The sequence below is a fragment of the Silene latifolia genome, chromosome Y (genome assembly GCF_048544455.1).
Source record: "Silene latifolia isolate original U9 population chromosome Y, ASM4854445v1, whole genome shotgun sequence".
Lineage (NCBI taxonomy): Eukaryota > Viridiplantae > Streptophyta > Magnoliopsida > Caryophyllales > Caryophyllaceae > Silene > Silene latifolia.
In genome coordinates, this window is record NC_133538.1 from 186144021 (window position 1) to 186160989 (window position 16969).

Genomic DNA, 16969 nt, shown 5'->3' on the forward strand with positions numbered 1-16969 from the left:
TTTCAAAACAAAATCCTTTTTTAAGGCACTCTTTTAAACTTATTTTTATCTCAAGTAGTCGCATAACGAGAAAACCGTCTATATAATCGTATACTTTGAAAACATCATAACATGTAAGTTTGAGGGTGTAAACTACTCACTTATTTCACGTATTTATTGTTTTCATGACATAAATAACATAAACAATGCATAACACGATTCAAAACATGGGAAGAATGACCCAAAACCGGATTTTGGCCTAAGACAAAGGCTGCTTATGTAGCAGGTGGGCTCGCACCCTAAGGCCCTCTCAGGCCTTAGTCCAGCCGTGTTTGCGCTCATTCCTTTCACCATCTTTTCTTTTTATTTCTTTATCCTTCTCTTTTTATCTCTTCTTTTCTTACTACGACTTTTATCATTTTATTTTATTTTCTTTCATCTAATTTTTAAACATTTCCGAAAATCATCCCTGGTAAAATTATACCATGGTAGTTTATTCCGTGACTCGATGATATTGTTGGTTAATTACAAATTAATGGGTAATTAGTACCCTTTTCTTTTATTCATCATTTTTCTTCCTTTATTCACACTTACAAGCATTTTAGTCATATTCATAATCATCTTTGGCTATAATTAAGAGAATAAGTAACGCAACATAAAAAACGGTTAAGTTAAATAAGCGTTTTTTACGAGTAAAAAAAACAATCGTCTAACTTAACTGTTCTCTATTTTGAAAAATAGAGAACACCTCGGTTGAATGAGCGTTATCTTGAAAGTACAAAGAACATGTGTTCAACTTAACTGTTCTCTATCCACTACTGCTTTCTCATCATAAGCCCCCAACCCCAAACCCCACACCCCACACCCCCCCCCCACACACACACACACACAAACTTCTCTTCATTCGCCCTTTTTCATTTATTTCAGTTTTACCAACCCATCTCTACAACCACCACCATCTCGCCCACTCTCAAATGGGATTGACGTCAATTCGACACGGATACTACACAGCTGAGTTTTGAGCCACCGCCAAAACCAGATCCCGCCACCGATGGTATAAATATTAGCTTCTAATTCTCATCTTTTTCTTAGTTTTGTAAATTCATACTGTTCATTCATTAATTAGTACTACGGAGTATGTTTTTTTCCTTTCACTTCGATCACTTGGAAATGAATATGTTTTATATTGTTTAAGTTCATATTTGAATGAGGGATTTTTATTTGATTAAGAAGAAATTAGGGTTATGTTTAATTTGGGGATCTCAATTGATATTCAGAAATGGATATAGTTGGTGATATCATTACGAAAAGTTGTAATTTTTGACTTCCAATAAAATCATTGTTATAAGGTGTACCGTTGGTTTAGTTCAATAAGATGAGAATCAAACCAAAACTTGTCAATTGAACCTTTTCATAACTACTGTGAAACTCTTATTAATTGATAAAGATTACACCTTCAGCGATTAGCTTATTTAGTTCACTTGTTGTTCAGATTACAAGTCAACTTTGGAGTGTTCAGCGATTTCCGGATTTATTACTCTCGAAGTTGAGGTAAATAGATAATTGTTTTATGTGTTGGGTTCATTTAAAGTTATGCATTATGATGGATGTGAATAATGTCGTGATTGTATATATACGTATGTTATTGACGTCTTTATACACATCTAGATGCACATTATTGACATAAAATCTCTTATCTGTGTATATACTTTTTTTTGCTTGTCAGTTAATTAACAAATTTTGTTATGATAGTGCACCAAACATGTTATCAGCTGTGCAAGCATATTGCTTTTATTGACGGAATAAGTTTGATAATTGTTTGTCTAACTCTGTGAATTAGTAGGAGTATGTGGCAGGATTTATTTGTTAAGAAAATGGCTTATTATTGATTTTATACCTAACCCGACACACTTCAATCTGTATAACTGAGAGTATTATGGCCATTTACTTACAAATTTAATGACTTATATGCTTGGTTATGCCTCATTCCGTCTCTTGGGCATGTTACTTGATACGGTCGTTTCAGTACAAAAAATAAATACCTAGCTACTACTAACGGAAGTCAGCGGGAAGTAGGGTCGATCTCCGCAGAGAGGCGGTCACTATCTACTTGTCTATTCGGTCTGTCTACGGTCACAAGATGGAGGGGAGGGGGGGGGGGGGGTTGGGGGGTTAATTGATTTCTAAACTTCTGAAGATTAAGGGAAAGAGAAATAAAGGCAGAAAATGTGATAAAGATAACATATAAGAGAGAATATGTCAGGATTTCGGTTCACCATGGTAGTCAATCGATTCAATTGCAAATAGCCTAGACAATCTACTGTGAGAAGGATAACGGAAAGGTCCTTCCGGTCCACTTTCGATCCTAGAATTCCACTAACTTAACTTCCGTCTTTATTAGGTTAGTCTACTGTTCATAGGAGGTCTGTTCATTCCAATCTTCCGATCCAGGAACGAAATTAACCAAATTAAAGGGTAACTTAGAAGCGTGCACTTAACTAAGTCGGTATTATAATTAAATTGCCATGGGTACAGATTCTCACAACTAAGCCGTCTAGTCTATTCGCAACATCGTCTTTATTCTATCATAGATCCCCTAATCCCGACATGAATGAATTTAGCTACTCATATTGCTAATGTTGTCAATAATAACAATAATGAAATAACTAATAAATGACATAATAAAATTGTAATAAAAATACATAAACTAATTAGGACAGAAATTAATTAAGGAAGAACAAAGGAATTAAAGCAAACAAAGTATGAGATTAAGATTAAAAGAGAGAAAGATTGCAATCACGAGAATTCCGGCGTAAAGAGCGACAAGATCCAAGCGATAAAACCCGAAAAGCAAAAGTTACAGTGGAAAAGTTTAGGGAAAAGAGAAGAGTAAAGAGTGGCATCAGTAAAAGGTGTTTATGACCTAATTCCGACTTCATTTATATAGGGAAGTCATTATTAACATAAAATAAACCTAACACGGGTTAAAAATCCCGAGTATATAAGCTAATCACTCGATCGAGTAACTTTATATCACTCGATCGAACAAAACAAAGCTAAAACCTCTTAATAGAGTACTTTACGTACTCGATCGAGCACTTATTAAATAGGCACTACTCGATCGAGTAGAAAAGGGGTCGATCGAACACAATTATACTCGATCGAGTACTTTCCAGTTCACAATTCCTGCTTCGCGCACTGAACTTCAAACGGCTGCCATTTTTCGTTACTTGGGCAAACAAGGCAATTCCAGTGGCGTTGGAAAGCTAAGAGGACAAACTTTCATCTCCAATTAGAATCACCTGAAAATAAACTGTAGAACTCGAGATACGACTCTTCAAAGTAGGCACTAGCAATTTGAAGTTCTTCTTTTGCTCGCCTAGCTATCTTACTCCTTTGCGCATCTCAAAATAGCTACGTTCCCGCTCCAAATTCACTCTTCCTCCAAATGAATGCTAAACGGACGGTAAAAGGCTCGATTTCACTATTTTTTGGTCCATTCCTGCAAATACAATAAAACAAACCAAAGTAGCATATTCGGGGCATTTCGTAGCATAAAACTACGATAATAGCATAGAAATACGTGCCTAAAAATACCAAAAAGACTATAAAATGCACGTATCAAATCTCCCTAAACCAAACCTTTACTTGTCCTCGAGTAAACTAAATGCAAACTAATGGAACGGAAAAGATAACTCAGAGCTAGCTACAAATTCCCACTTAGACCAATTTAATGCAAGCAAACTCGCACTTATAGCGAACAGTCAAATGCAAACGAGTTGTAAGATGTTTATAATAAAGCTGAACAATCGACCTTGCAAGACCTTTGCTAATGGACTCTCACGGGTCACTCTTCTCTCATGAAGCAAAGGATTAACATATATATGTAAGAGAGAAAGAAAAATAGTCGCTCACCTAGACTACGATCCATATAAACATGCATGCAACTAATATGATAGAAAATTCTAGCTACCGTACATACATTCCAACCAAACAAGGTCCTGTCACAGCCGAGGGCTTACAAAAATATGGTAAACTGAGGCAATGGGTAAGGAAAGGCAAAACATGTTATGGGAATGTGGAGGTATAGGCGGCCAAACTAGTACCTAAACAAAACCATATAACAACATCCATTTCCAACTCAATTATGAATTAAGCACATATGCCCTTCATTTGGCACAAAACTCACCAAACCGAACTGAAAATACTCCTCAATAAATGTAAATAAAGCATAGGAGCGAAACCGTCTCATCAAACAACATCTTTTTCTTTCTTTTTTTTCATCACGGTTTCTTTTTTTTTCGTTTTTTTTTCGATTTCTCTTTCTTATTTTTTTCTTTTTCTTTTTCACGTTTTTTTTTCTTTTTTTTTTCATCCTCCTTTTCTTCATTAAATACCAACACCAAGTCAATGGATACATGCCAAAGTTGGCACAATAAATTATATACCGCAACACAATCTAAACTAGCTTGACAAGGCAGGCTAAATTTGGATGTAGCTAAGGGTCACAGGCAAATTTGCCTAATATGGAGTTAAATAGGTAAAAATGAAAGAAAGGGGAAATGTAAGCACTCCCCTGCATGTCACACCAACCACTAACCCGAATGTATGTAGGCAAAAAGTAATTGAATTTCATATACGTGCAAATTGATGAACATGCTATGCAAGGAGTAACTACTCACAATCCTACATGAAACTGGTCACAAATGACACCAGTTTATTTGTTCAGCTAAATTTTAACATAAACTCGTAGGAATGCAAAAAGACAAAGCTAAAAAGATAATTAGTTTAAATGCAGGGCTTAAGCAAAAAGACAATTTCAGTGCAATATCATCATAGAAATCTACCGTTCCGACTCAACCTATATGCAAAAATAAACGTGAAATTTTTTTTTGGATTTTTTGGATTTTTTTTAAGAGATTTGAGTTTTAAACAAAATAAACAACACCCCATACCAAAAATTAAACGTGATAACAGAAATGCAATAAAAACAACAATGCAGACACAGATATGGATGCATAACCTCCCCGAACCAAACCGTACAATGCCCCCATTGTACCAAATCATGGAAAGGAAATGCAAACTAAAAGAGAAAAGGAGTAAATACGGAAAGCTCACAAGATTGCGCGAATAAGGGGCCTCCCCAAACCAGCCAGCAACGTGGGAGGTCGCAAACAGCTGCAGGACATCGTCACAGGAAGCCAATCCAACAAAGGGCATCTTAAACAGCTCGATCGAGGAAGAATAATGGTCGATCGAGTGGTTTCTCCTTGGCAGGTACTCGATCGAGTAGAATAAATGCTCGATCGAGTGATTTCAGCAGAAAAAGTTCTCAATCGAGTACAAAAAGTACTCGATCGAGTCATCCTCAGTGGATTCCTGCAAAGACGCATCAAAACAGCCCGCAAAACTACAAAACAAGCATAAACGATATAGTCTATGGTATGAAAACCAATTATTACAACGCAAAACTGAAATGAAAAGCAATGTTTGAAAAACAACTAAAGATAAAATCTCTGGGTTGCCTCCCGGGTAGCGCTAGTTTCAGTCAGGTCCCAGCTCGACCTTCTTTTCTTCAACAGCTGCTCCAGTTAGTCAGAATCAAAGCAACTCAAAGCTCTTAATAGTAGATCATATAACTGCGCATGTGCTACACAAGAGCATAAGTAGCACCAAAGTATAATAGCAACATAGGAAAATAACATGCATGAACGTTTAAGTCTAACAAATTTCCTATGAGATCTCCTAAATTTGTCAACAAAATAAAGGAGCGCGGGAGCAATTATCAATAATCTAGGGTGCTGATTCAGGTTGACAAATTTCTGACGACAGGTACGGTGAAAAACTATTAAATTAATCAACCGGCTAGGAAGGGGTATAGCATTAAAATACGAAGCATGAGTCAAATGAGGCAATGTACTATTTAAACAAACAATAATATAATTATCGTCAACTACCTCGGTGTGGTCCCTCATAATGATGGAATCATTAACAAAGGAAGATATTACCTCTTCCGTGTTAGGAGAAATCACCGACTCAACTGTCTTCTCATCACCCTCCTTAGTGGAATCTGTCCCGTAAATCGCAGCTTCAAGAGCATCCAGCTCGGCCTTGAAAAGGGGAGATTCACCGTAAGCATTATCTTCAGCAAAATCGTCATCTAGAATGAACCCAAGTGACATTGCATTGCTCTCCATGGCCAAGATCAAAGGTACTCAAGCCTTCCCTTTGACAATCTTTTACCTAGAATTGTCTAGGTAGGACCTGTAAGACTTATCAAAACAACACTAAAGAAAAAGATGAGAACTGCCTCAAGGAATTAATCCCTTGAGGCTAAAGACAGACAAAACTAAACAAGCAAATAAAATATTTGCCTCCCCGGCAACGGTGCCAAAATTTGATACGGTCGTTTCAGTACCAAAAATAAATACCTAGCTACTACTAACGGAAGTCAGTGGTAAGTAGGGTCGATCTCCACAGGGAGGCGGTCACTATCTACTTGTCTATTCGGTCTGTCTACGGTCACAAGATGGGGGGTTTAATTGATTTCTAAGCTACTGAAGATTAAGGGAAAGAGAAATAAACGCAGAAAATGTGATAATAAAACAGATAAGAGAGAATATGTCAGGATTTTGGTTCACCATGGTAGTCAATCGATTCAGTTGCAAATAGCCTAGACAATGTACTGTGAGAAGGATAACGGAAAGGTCCTTCCGGTCCACTTTCTATCCTAGAATTCCACTAACTTAACTTTCGTCCTCATTAGGATAGTCTATTGTTCATAGCAGGTATGTTCATTCCAATCTTCCGATCCAGGAACGAAATTAACCAAATTAAAGGGTAACTTAGAAGCGTTCACTCAACTAAGTCGGTATTATAATTAAATTGCCATGGGTACAGATTCTCACAACTAAGCCGTCTAGTCTATTCGCTACATCGTCTTTATTCTATTATAGATCCCCTAATCCCAACATGAATGAATTTAGCTACTCATATTGCTAATGTTGTCAATAATAACAATAATGAAATAACTAATAAATGACATAATGAAATTGTAATAAAAATACACAAACTAATTAGGGCAGAAATTAATTAAGGAAGAACAAAGGAATTAAAGCAAACAAAGTATGAGATTAAGATTAAAAGAGAGAAAGATTACAATCACGAGAATTCCGGCGTAAAGAGCGACAAGATCCAAGCGATAAAACCCGAAAAGCAAAAGTTACAGTGGAAAAGTTTAGGGAAAAGAGAAGAGTAAAGAGTGGCGTCAGTAAAAAGTGTTTATGACCTAATTCCGACTTCCTTTATATAGGGAAGTCATTATTAACATAAAATAAACCTAACACGGGTTAAAAATCCCGAGTATATAAGCTAATCACTCGATCGAGTAACTTTATATAACTCGATCGAACAAAACCAAGCTAAAACCTCTCGATCGAGTACTTTAGGTACTCGATCGAGCACTTATTAAATAGGCACTACTCGATCGAGTAGAAAAAGGGGTCAATCGAATACAATTGTACTCGATCGAGTACTTTGCAGTGCACAATTCCTGCTTCGCACACCGAACTTCAAACGACTGCCATTTCTTTGTTACTTGGGAAAACAGGGCGATTCCAGTGGCGTTGAAAAGCCAAGAGGACAAACTTTCATCTCCAGTTAGAATAACCTGTAAATACATTGTATAAGTCGAGATATGACTCTTTAAATTAGGCACTAGCAATTTGAAGTTCTTCCTTTGCTCGCCTAGCTATCTTACTCCTTTGCGCATCTCAAAATAGCTACATTCCCGCTCCAAATTCACTCTTCCTCCAAATGCATGCTAAACGGACGGTAAAAGGCTTGATTTCACTATTTTCTAGTCCATTCCTGCAAATAGAATAAAACAAACCAAAGTAGCATATTCGGGGCATTTCGTAGCATAAAACTACGATAATAGCATAGAAATACATGCATAAAAAGGTCAAAAAGACTATATAAAATGCACGTATCATTAATTCACAACTCATATGTCTTCTTATCTTTGTTGTGGGGTTTAGATGAGTAATACGCATGGCCCCAACCTAATATTTTGCATTTGGAGCTTGAAAGCTTAAAGATGACTTTGAATTGGCAAAAAGTAGCATCTGTTGCTTGTTTACTCAATTATGAGACAGTTTAGGTGAATTGCTAGTACAAATTTAGGCTTAAGCTCTTCGCTATTGCCATTTATATTTAAAGAGTGTGTTTGGCTTGATATTTATGTTAAGATCTCTGAGACTGCTTGTAATTTTCTGGGAAAAGTCACTCTTATTATGGATGCTCAGTTAGGTGAGTTTTATGCTTGAAATTGACAGATTTATGAAGTGTACTCAATTACTTGGGGCTGATTCTAAGCTTATCCCAAACTTAAAATTGTGTTAAATGTTGACTGTTTTTTTTAACTCTTCTCTCCACTTACTCTATCTCGCGATTGCAGATGAACACACCCAAGTGCCCAACTCAGTCAAATGGCAGACCGTGCTTCCTTGCTGATATAGTTTTTTGCTATGTAAGTACACTCCTATCATGGGTGCTTACGCAAGTGAAAGATATCAGAAAGTACGTGGTTTTGTTTTTTCTAAGGTTCAGAATGTAGAGACGAGGCGAAGGAAATCATCGCATTAGCTCTAAGTGCTCATAATCACTTGTTGTAGACTATATTTGTACAATATATATTATTAGGTGTAAGTTGAACTATAATAATCACTGTATAAACTTTTTTGATAGTATGAATTATTTTAACTTAGGTAATATATCTTATTATCTTTGTAGATTGACGGATCATTTTATTTAATTGTTGACATCTTTGAATATTATTTGGTTATATTATATAATAAGTCTAATATTTGTTTTATGATTTTTTTTTTAAAATATCAAAGAAGAATAGAAACCTGTTGGCTTTGAAAACCGTTCTCTATTCATAGAAAAAGAGAACATACAGTGGACCCGACAGTTCTCTATTCTTCGGCAATAGAGATAATAGAGAACTATTCTTAGATGCAGCCGTTCTCCAAGGGTAGGCATACAAAACGCCACCACAACCCGTTCTATAAAGAATATAGAACGCTCAGCTAAAGAACGCTCCTAAGGCGTTCTGTATGGCTTATTTCGACCGTTCTCTATGCCTTTTATTGTAGTACTATATACCATGTCGGTTTAATCCGCGTACGATGATATACGTCGACTAATTACAAGCAATGAACTTAACATATTTTAATCCATATCAAATTTCTTTCTTTTCACTTTACTTTCTCTTTGTCTTGACCATATTGCATGCCATACTTGGCTAATATATATGCCATGTCAATTTAACTCGAGTATGGTGATGAAACGGTCAAGCATACATCTTTTACACTTTTATTTACAAACTATTCATGTCAAGCTTGCAAATCCGAATCCGACATGAGATATTACCAACATAGTAATTATTCGGAGTCTTGCAATTCGTATACGAAAACATTGATACAAAAGCGGTTTTGACAACCTTTTAAACAAAAGCGATCGAGATTTTAATAACCTTTTAAACATCCAGGAGACGCCCCTTGGACCGCCCTATGCCTCTCTCACCCAGAGGTCTCCTGTTTCCATCTTTTACAAATCAGGGCAGAGCCCTTTGCATCGCCATATGGCACGCGTCCCTATGGGCTACCTGATGTTATTCTATCACTTCTTTGACACTTGTCTAGGACGATCCCGATTAAGGTTAACTCGAATGCATCGTGGATAAGATTGACGAGTTAACACTCTTTTACACATTTTATCATTTTATTATTTTATCCTTTTATCATTTCATTTTAACAATAAATGGATCGTGTTAAGCACCATAAACCTGAACTTGGTAAATGGATTTTTAATTTTCATTTTCACATGCAAATCAACTTAAATCCAACGCGGCATCAATTACTTGATGCATGGATAAACAACCGACTTAACAAACTTTCACATGTTAGGTTAAAATGTTGGATGTGCATTCATGCTTTTAACTCATTTTCTAAACTCTTGCAGTAACAACCATGATCTATAAGTAGAGCCCGCTAATACGGGCGGGATATGGTGTCCGATTAAAGGGCTTCCCAATACGTACCCTCAACCCTTACTCAGAATCTTTGGATAGTGGATGACCTTATCCATGGCAACAAGAGTCATTCTAGACATAGAATGCTAAAAGGGGACGAGTGCTTATCTCTAGTATCTGTGTCAAGCACCGCTTCATGCTTTGTTTGACCAAGGTACAAAGTGGATCTCGAACGGTGTCCAAGCACTCTACAATTGCTTGGTAGCGACTCCGAACATCTTTGCATCATCTCGAGACCTTCACTGAGGCGAAACCGTCCGATTTAAATGGATCTGGTCGAATGCAACTTTAAGTCACCAAACGTGGCTTTTAGACCGCCGTTACGTCCACAAATCAGCGTGCGGGTTAGGATGTCCACAGATTGGCGACTCCGCTGGGAACAACTAGGACACTTGTTTCTTTGGTATCCTTAGAGATGAAACTCGAACGAGGTCATTGGGTAAAGTTCATTAATTGATACTACGGTCATAAGTGGGGTTCCTTATCCGGGCCCACAACCTAAACTTTATCGACCAATTGGCTTGGGTCGTTGGCGTGAGTTTTCTCATCCCCGCGTTTCGATTCCCGATTGTGTCAAGCATGTAATACCCCATTCTTACCCGGCCAAGGTAATTGGGAGATGTTACTATCTCGGTTTCCCAAGGTAGTGAAATCGAAATTACAATTAAGAAACTCTTTATATAAATAACAATTTTAGTGATTACATAAACGTAAACAAATGATATATGAAATACAAATTACAAGTCGACTACCATCTACGTCATCTATGCTATGTTACTCGACTCCGAGTCCAAGGCACGCCCCAAATCCCGATCACGTCACCAAGCAAAACCTGTACTCAAACTGCTCCCCTATGATTGAAAATATCATATGGATCGACACAGGCCACCTCGAAAATAGGTGACAATTACACAGACACACAACACGTCAGTTTCAATAAATAAATAAAGTGAGACACAACTCAAAGTGTGTGAGTACCCATAACCACCGGTACCGAGACACGCCCAGACGTACCCACAACCAGCGGTGCCAGGGACACCCCCACGATACCATACCACACAAATAGGTACCGGGACACGCCCAGACGTACCGGGCCCAGAAGCCAACCGGGTCCCTGATAGACGTCGTTTCTCAACCACACGAGTCCCTCAAAACTTAAGTCATTAATGTGCACATCCCTTTTGGAGTGAGAAGCTCCAAGAGGCGACTCAAGTAGAAGACGGTCTCCCAACCGCCTTCCGTCTCCTCAACAACAACCAAATAATCACAACCGTCATATTCTCCAATATACATGACAAATACAATAAATGCAAGATAACACGCAAGATGCCTATTATCGACTCCTCAAGTCATCTTAATCGATATCATGTTATAATGCAATGACCACTAAACACAACTCACATTACCATTTAAACATATTAAAACTGAGTAGGATTAACCTACCTTTTAGCAAATTCCGCTAAACAATAAAGCAATCGGATACAAATGTGCTCCTCTATAAGCTCGGCACCTGATTAGAATAATTAAATATAATTACTAACTAATATAATTAATAATTAATCAAATCAAATTAAGTCGGTAATTAAATAAACAAAACTCACCTTAACGCTACCCAAAACCCGCAAGAACGACCCAACACCTACGACCAACCACCACCTACCACCAGTGGCTGCCACCATGGACCACAACCACCAACCTTGGTGGGCACGGCCAGCAATGACAGCCACCACGGCTTTCACACTAACAACAAACAACAAACAACAAACACCAACACGAACACGAACAACAACACACACGACCCAACCATGGGCATCATTGGCCATGGTCGGCCGACGCCAGCCACCCTACGGTGTCCCTGACCACCGTCGCCACCAGCAACCGCCCACAGGACAGCAACAATGACAACAACCACAGCAACAAACAACACCCCTCAATAATAACCCAACCTGTGTACCCTCTTTTAACGCCCATTTCCCACCACCTAATGCCACCTAATCCACCACCCAAGACCACCACTAAAACCCCCACTCAATCCACGACAAGGACCACCCAAGATCTCCCCATATATGCCACGAAAACTAAGGTAAAAATCCATCTTATGGCAGTCACACAAAACAGCCCAACAAGCCCTAATTACTCGGTCAAACCCATCTTTTGGGCGGTCAACGGTGGTCCGTGTGGTGGTAAATGATGGTCAAACGTGAGCCAAGGTCATGGCGGGTCAATGGTACAAATTAAATAATATGTAAACTAGTTTAAGACGGTATTATCTTACGATCTCGAGGCGGAGGGACAAAATCTCCATTTTATTCTAATCTCTCTTTCTCTCTTTTCTCTCTTTAGAAGTGTGGGTGAGGATTGTGTTGCGATTGTGTTAGGATAAGGTGAGGATGAGTGGATAAGGAGTAGGTGTATATATATGGGTAGTTAGAATAGTAGTATATATATATATATATATATATATATATAGAGAGAGAGAGAGAGAGAGAGAGAGAGAGACAGAAAGAGAGAGAGAGAGAGGCGGGATCTCGTGAGTTTGGTTCTTACGATGAGTTGTGAGTTTGGAAAATCTCAGCCATTAGATCAAAAGAAACCAAGGGCTGAGATCAAATGACACGTAAGAAAAAAAATAAAAAGGAAAATAAAAAAAATCAAACAAAACCTGCGTCCTTTTTTCTTCTCCACATCTCATAATAACATAAAAAAAAAATTACAAACTCAAACTCCAGCAAAAAATTTCTATCATACGAACCCTAAAATTTGGGAAAAAAATATTGTAGCAGCAATAATTTCTTGTCAATTTCAACAATTAACAATCAATTTCTCAATTTCTATTCGCTTTCATCAATTATTGTCAATTTACAGCAAACAAACGCAATATTATTTCTTCACCTCTTACAATCAGAATTAAAAAATTTCAACTAAAATCACAAAACATGAAAAATTACTTGCACAGAAAATCAACAATCTTCAAATCGGCTGAACAACTTTCTAAGCTTTGCGATGTTCCGGTTTTGTTAATCGTGTACGGTCCTGAATTGCCTAATAAACCTCAAGTATGGTGTTCTGAGTCTAATTGCGGTAGTGTGATTGATAAGTATTATGGGAAGAAGCGGAAAAGGGAGGTTCTTAAACCCGGTAACTGCAGCAAGGTGAGAAAGGAGACGATCTTGGGAAGTTGAGTTTGGAGGAGTTGAAGGACTTGAAAGAGGTTTTGGCGGGAAAAATTGAATGTGTGAAAGAAAGGATTGATGGGTTGAATTCGTTCGAAAGTCGGAATTTTGAGAGTGGGTTGACATTGATCGATAAGATGAATGTTGATTCATCTTTCAATGATTTGGGTGATTACTGTTTTGCCTTAACAAAATAGTTACATCGGATGTTATAGTAATAAAAAAAGGAGTGAAAGAGCAAAGGAATTAGCAAGTGATGTCGTCCAAAGCAATGAAAATGTAATCTCTCCGGTCTGGTTACTCCTCTATCCCAACTCCCAAATATTAGTGTAAAGTATGAACTATTTAGTGTATCGGTATTTTGTACGAGCTAAGCCTGCTTAACGATGTATTTATACATGGATTACTGTTAATATGAGGCAAGTTGATTATTATTAATCTAACAAATAGAAATGAGTTACTGTAATTTTTACAAATTAGGATGAGTATTGTTTTGCCATCGGTACTAGCAGACAAGGTTAAGGCAACTAATATGCCATGAATGAGGTCCCTTTTTCTGTTAATGTGAATTAGGAGCAATAATTAGTTTGGACATCACAAATTCTCATTTGTGACGGCTCAAATAAAATCTACATGGGTAGATAAAAACACACTATAAATTTTGTTTTATCTATCCATTTGGGTAATATTACCCATAACAAACTTATGACTGATATAACCGTCATAAGAAAAACTTATTGAACATCTTATTGTCTACTGAATTAACATCACAATAACACCAGAATAACAATAACACCAGAATAACAACACAATAACACGTGGTAAAAAAAGAGTAAAAAAAATCAAAGTAGTAAAAAAAATCAAAGTGACACCGGAATAACATCATAATAACACCAGAATAACAGCAAAATAACATGTGAGGAAAAAAAAATCAAAGTAGTAAAAAAAGTCTAAGTGACACCGAAATAACATCACAATAACACCAGAATAACAATAACAGCAGAATAACAGCACAATAACACATGGTAAAAAAGAGAGTAAAAAATCAAAGTAGTTAAAAAAATCAAAGTGACACCGGAATAACATCACAATAACACCAGAATAACAGCACAATAACATGTGGTAGAGAAAAGTAAAAAAATCAAAAGTAGTAAAAAAAATCAAAGTGACACCGAAATAACATCATAATAACACCAGAATAACAATACCACTAGAATAACAGAACAATAACATGTGGTAAAAAAAGAGTAAAAAAAATCAAAGTAGTAAAAAATCAAAGTGACACCGGAATAACATCACAATAACAGCAGAATAACAGTAGAATAACAGCACAATAACACGTGGTAAAAAAAAGAAAAAAAATTCAAAGTCGTAAAAAAAATCAAAGTGACAGCAGAATAACATCACAATAACACGTGGTAAAAAACAAGAGAAAAAAAAATCAAAGTCGTAAAAAAAAAAAGCACAATAACAGCATAATAACATGAGGTAAAAAAAATAGGAGTAAAAAAAAAATCGGTACAAAAAGAAAAAGAAAAGAAGGTAACATAATGAGAAAATTAGAGAAAAACATATAAGAAAAAAAAAATCAAAGTCGTAAAAAAAAAATCATAATAACACGAGGTAAAAAAAAAGAGATAAAAAAAATTAAAGTAAAAAAAAGAGTAGTACTAGAAAAAAGAGAAAATAAGTAAATGACTGATTTTATATGATAGTTAAGATTAGATCTTGGCCATTCATCTCTAATATATTCTAGTGGCTGGGATTTCCAAGCACAAACTCACAACTCACCATAAGAAACAAAACATACAAGAACCTAACTCTCTCTCTCTCTCTCTCTCTCTCTCTCTCTCTCTATATATATATATATATATATATATATATATATATATATATATATATATATATATATATATATATATATATATATATATATATATATATATATATATATATATATATATATATATATATATATATATATATATATATATATATATATATATATATATATATATATATTATTATTATTATTATTATTATTATTATTATTATTATTATTTTTAATTTTAAAAAGAGATGTGATTTTCATAGAAAGAAAAATAAAAGTTTACATGAAATTGGTGGGGAGCCGAGAGACAATCTGGGCCCCCATACCTTTAGCAATAGCAAAGCTAAGTCTAGTAAAAATATAAGCGGCCACCCGAGCCCCTGCATCCCGAGATATCGAGAATTTCTGGATCCGCTTGAGCAAGGCAACAACATCCGAACTCAGCTCCCCAAGCGAAGAGAACAAGAAGGGAAGGAAACAATAACCAGCTGCCGCGCATAAATCCCCATACTAAGCACACTTACGCTGAGCAGCATCAGCGACAACCCGCCCGGGCACAAAAACCGTCATCCCAGTCTAAGTCAAGGGGGAAGACCCTGTCAAATCGACGCACACATCACGCCCCTCGTCCCGGGGAATAAAGCGACAAATCCGGACTGACGAAGAGAGCCACCATGTCCGTCAACCAAACCGATATCAACCTCCTTACCCGTAGAAATACCAGACCTATATTATTATTATTATTATTGTTATTATTATTATTGTTATTATTATTATTATTATTATTATTATTATTATTATTATTATTATTATTATTATTATTATTATTATTATTATTATTGTTATTATTGTTATTATTGCTATTATTGCTATTATTGCTATTACTGTTATTACTGTTATTATTATTATTATTATTATTATTATTATTATTATTATTATTATTATTATTATTATTATTATTAATACTGTTATTATTAATACTGTTATTATTGTTGTTATTATTATTATTATTATTATTATTATTATTATTATTATTATTATTATTATTATTATTATTATTATTATTATTATTATTGTTGTTGTTGTTGTTGTTGTTGTTGTTGTTATTGTTATTGTTGTTGTTATTGTTATTGTTATTGTTATTGTTATTGTTATTGTTATTGTTTCTTATCGTCGTTTTTGTTATTATTATTGTTAATTATTGTCGTTGTTGTCGTTATTATCATTACAGTCTTCCCCCACTAAAATGACCTTCGTCCCCGAAGTTCGCACCACTCTCTCCTTTCCTCAAGTCTCCTCAAGTCTCATCACCGATTCTCAAGTACCCTCTCGAGATTCTTACTGTCATTATCACTCTCATTATGCCAATATGATTCTCACCTCTCTCACCAGGCTCACACAAGCTCACCCGTTTTCCTTTATCGTATATCCTCTCTTTACTCATACGCTACTCATTTGCATATTATGCTCGTTTTCCTGCTTTAAATTCACAATTGTTACATTCACTCCCCCAAAAGAGAACTTTGTCCCGAAGTTCAACTATTAAACCTCATAATGTGCTCTCATATGTTAATTACTGAATTCCGCAAATGACTATGTTCCAGGTTCAACACTCTCTCTTACTTATTGCAAATCCGTAATCAAACCTCATGTAGTTAGAACTCCATTGATATAATGCCCCATCTACAAGCCTCCCAAAAGGTCAAGCGCCAGGTCAAACCCACAGTTCCAATCTATAATCCCATAAATAACTCCAACTCATGTTGGTTATATGTATACGTATCTATCGCAGGGTTATGACTCGATTATTATTACGTATCTATATCACATCAAATCTCATACATTGACATGTATGCACATCAATCACGAATATGCGGACTCCATAAAACA

The 16969-nt window shown here is 36.1% G+C and overlaps 1 long non-coding RNA gene across 1 annotated transcript; it reads left to right on the forward strand.

The window, feature by feature from the left end:
* Nucleotides 1-866: 866 nt before the first annotated feature.
* LOC141626655 (uncharacterized) lies at nt 867-8854 on the forward strand. The gene is made up of 3 exons (XR_012536254.1): nt 867-1033; nt 1472-1530; nt 8438-8854. It is a non-coding gene; the product is annotated as an uncharacterized LOC141626655 (long non-coding RNA).
* Nucleotides 8855-16969: the final 8115 nt, after the last annotated feature.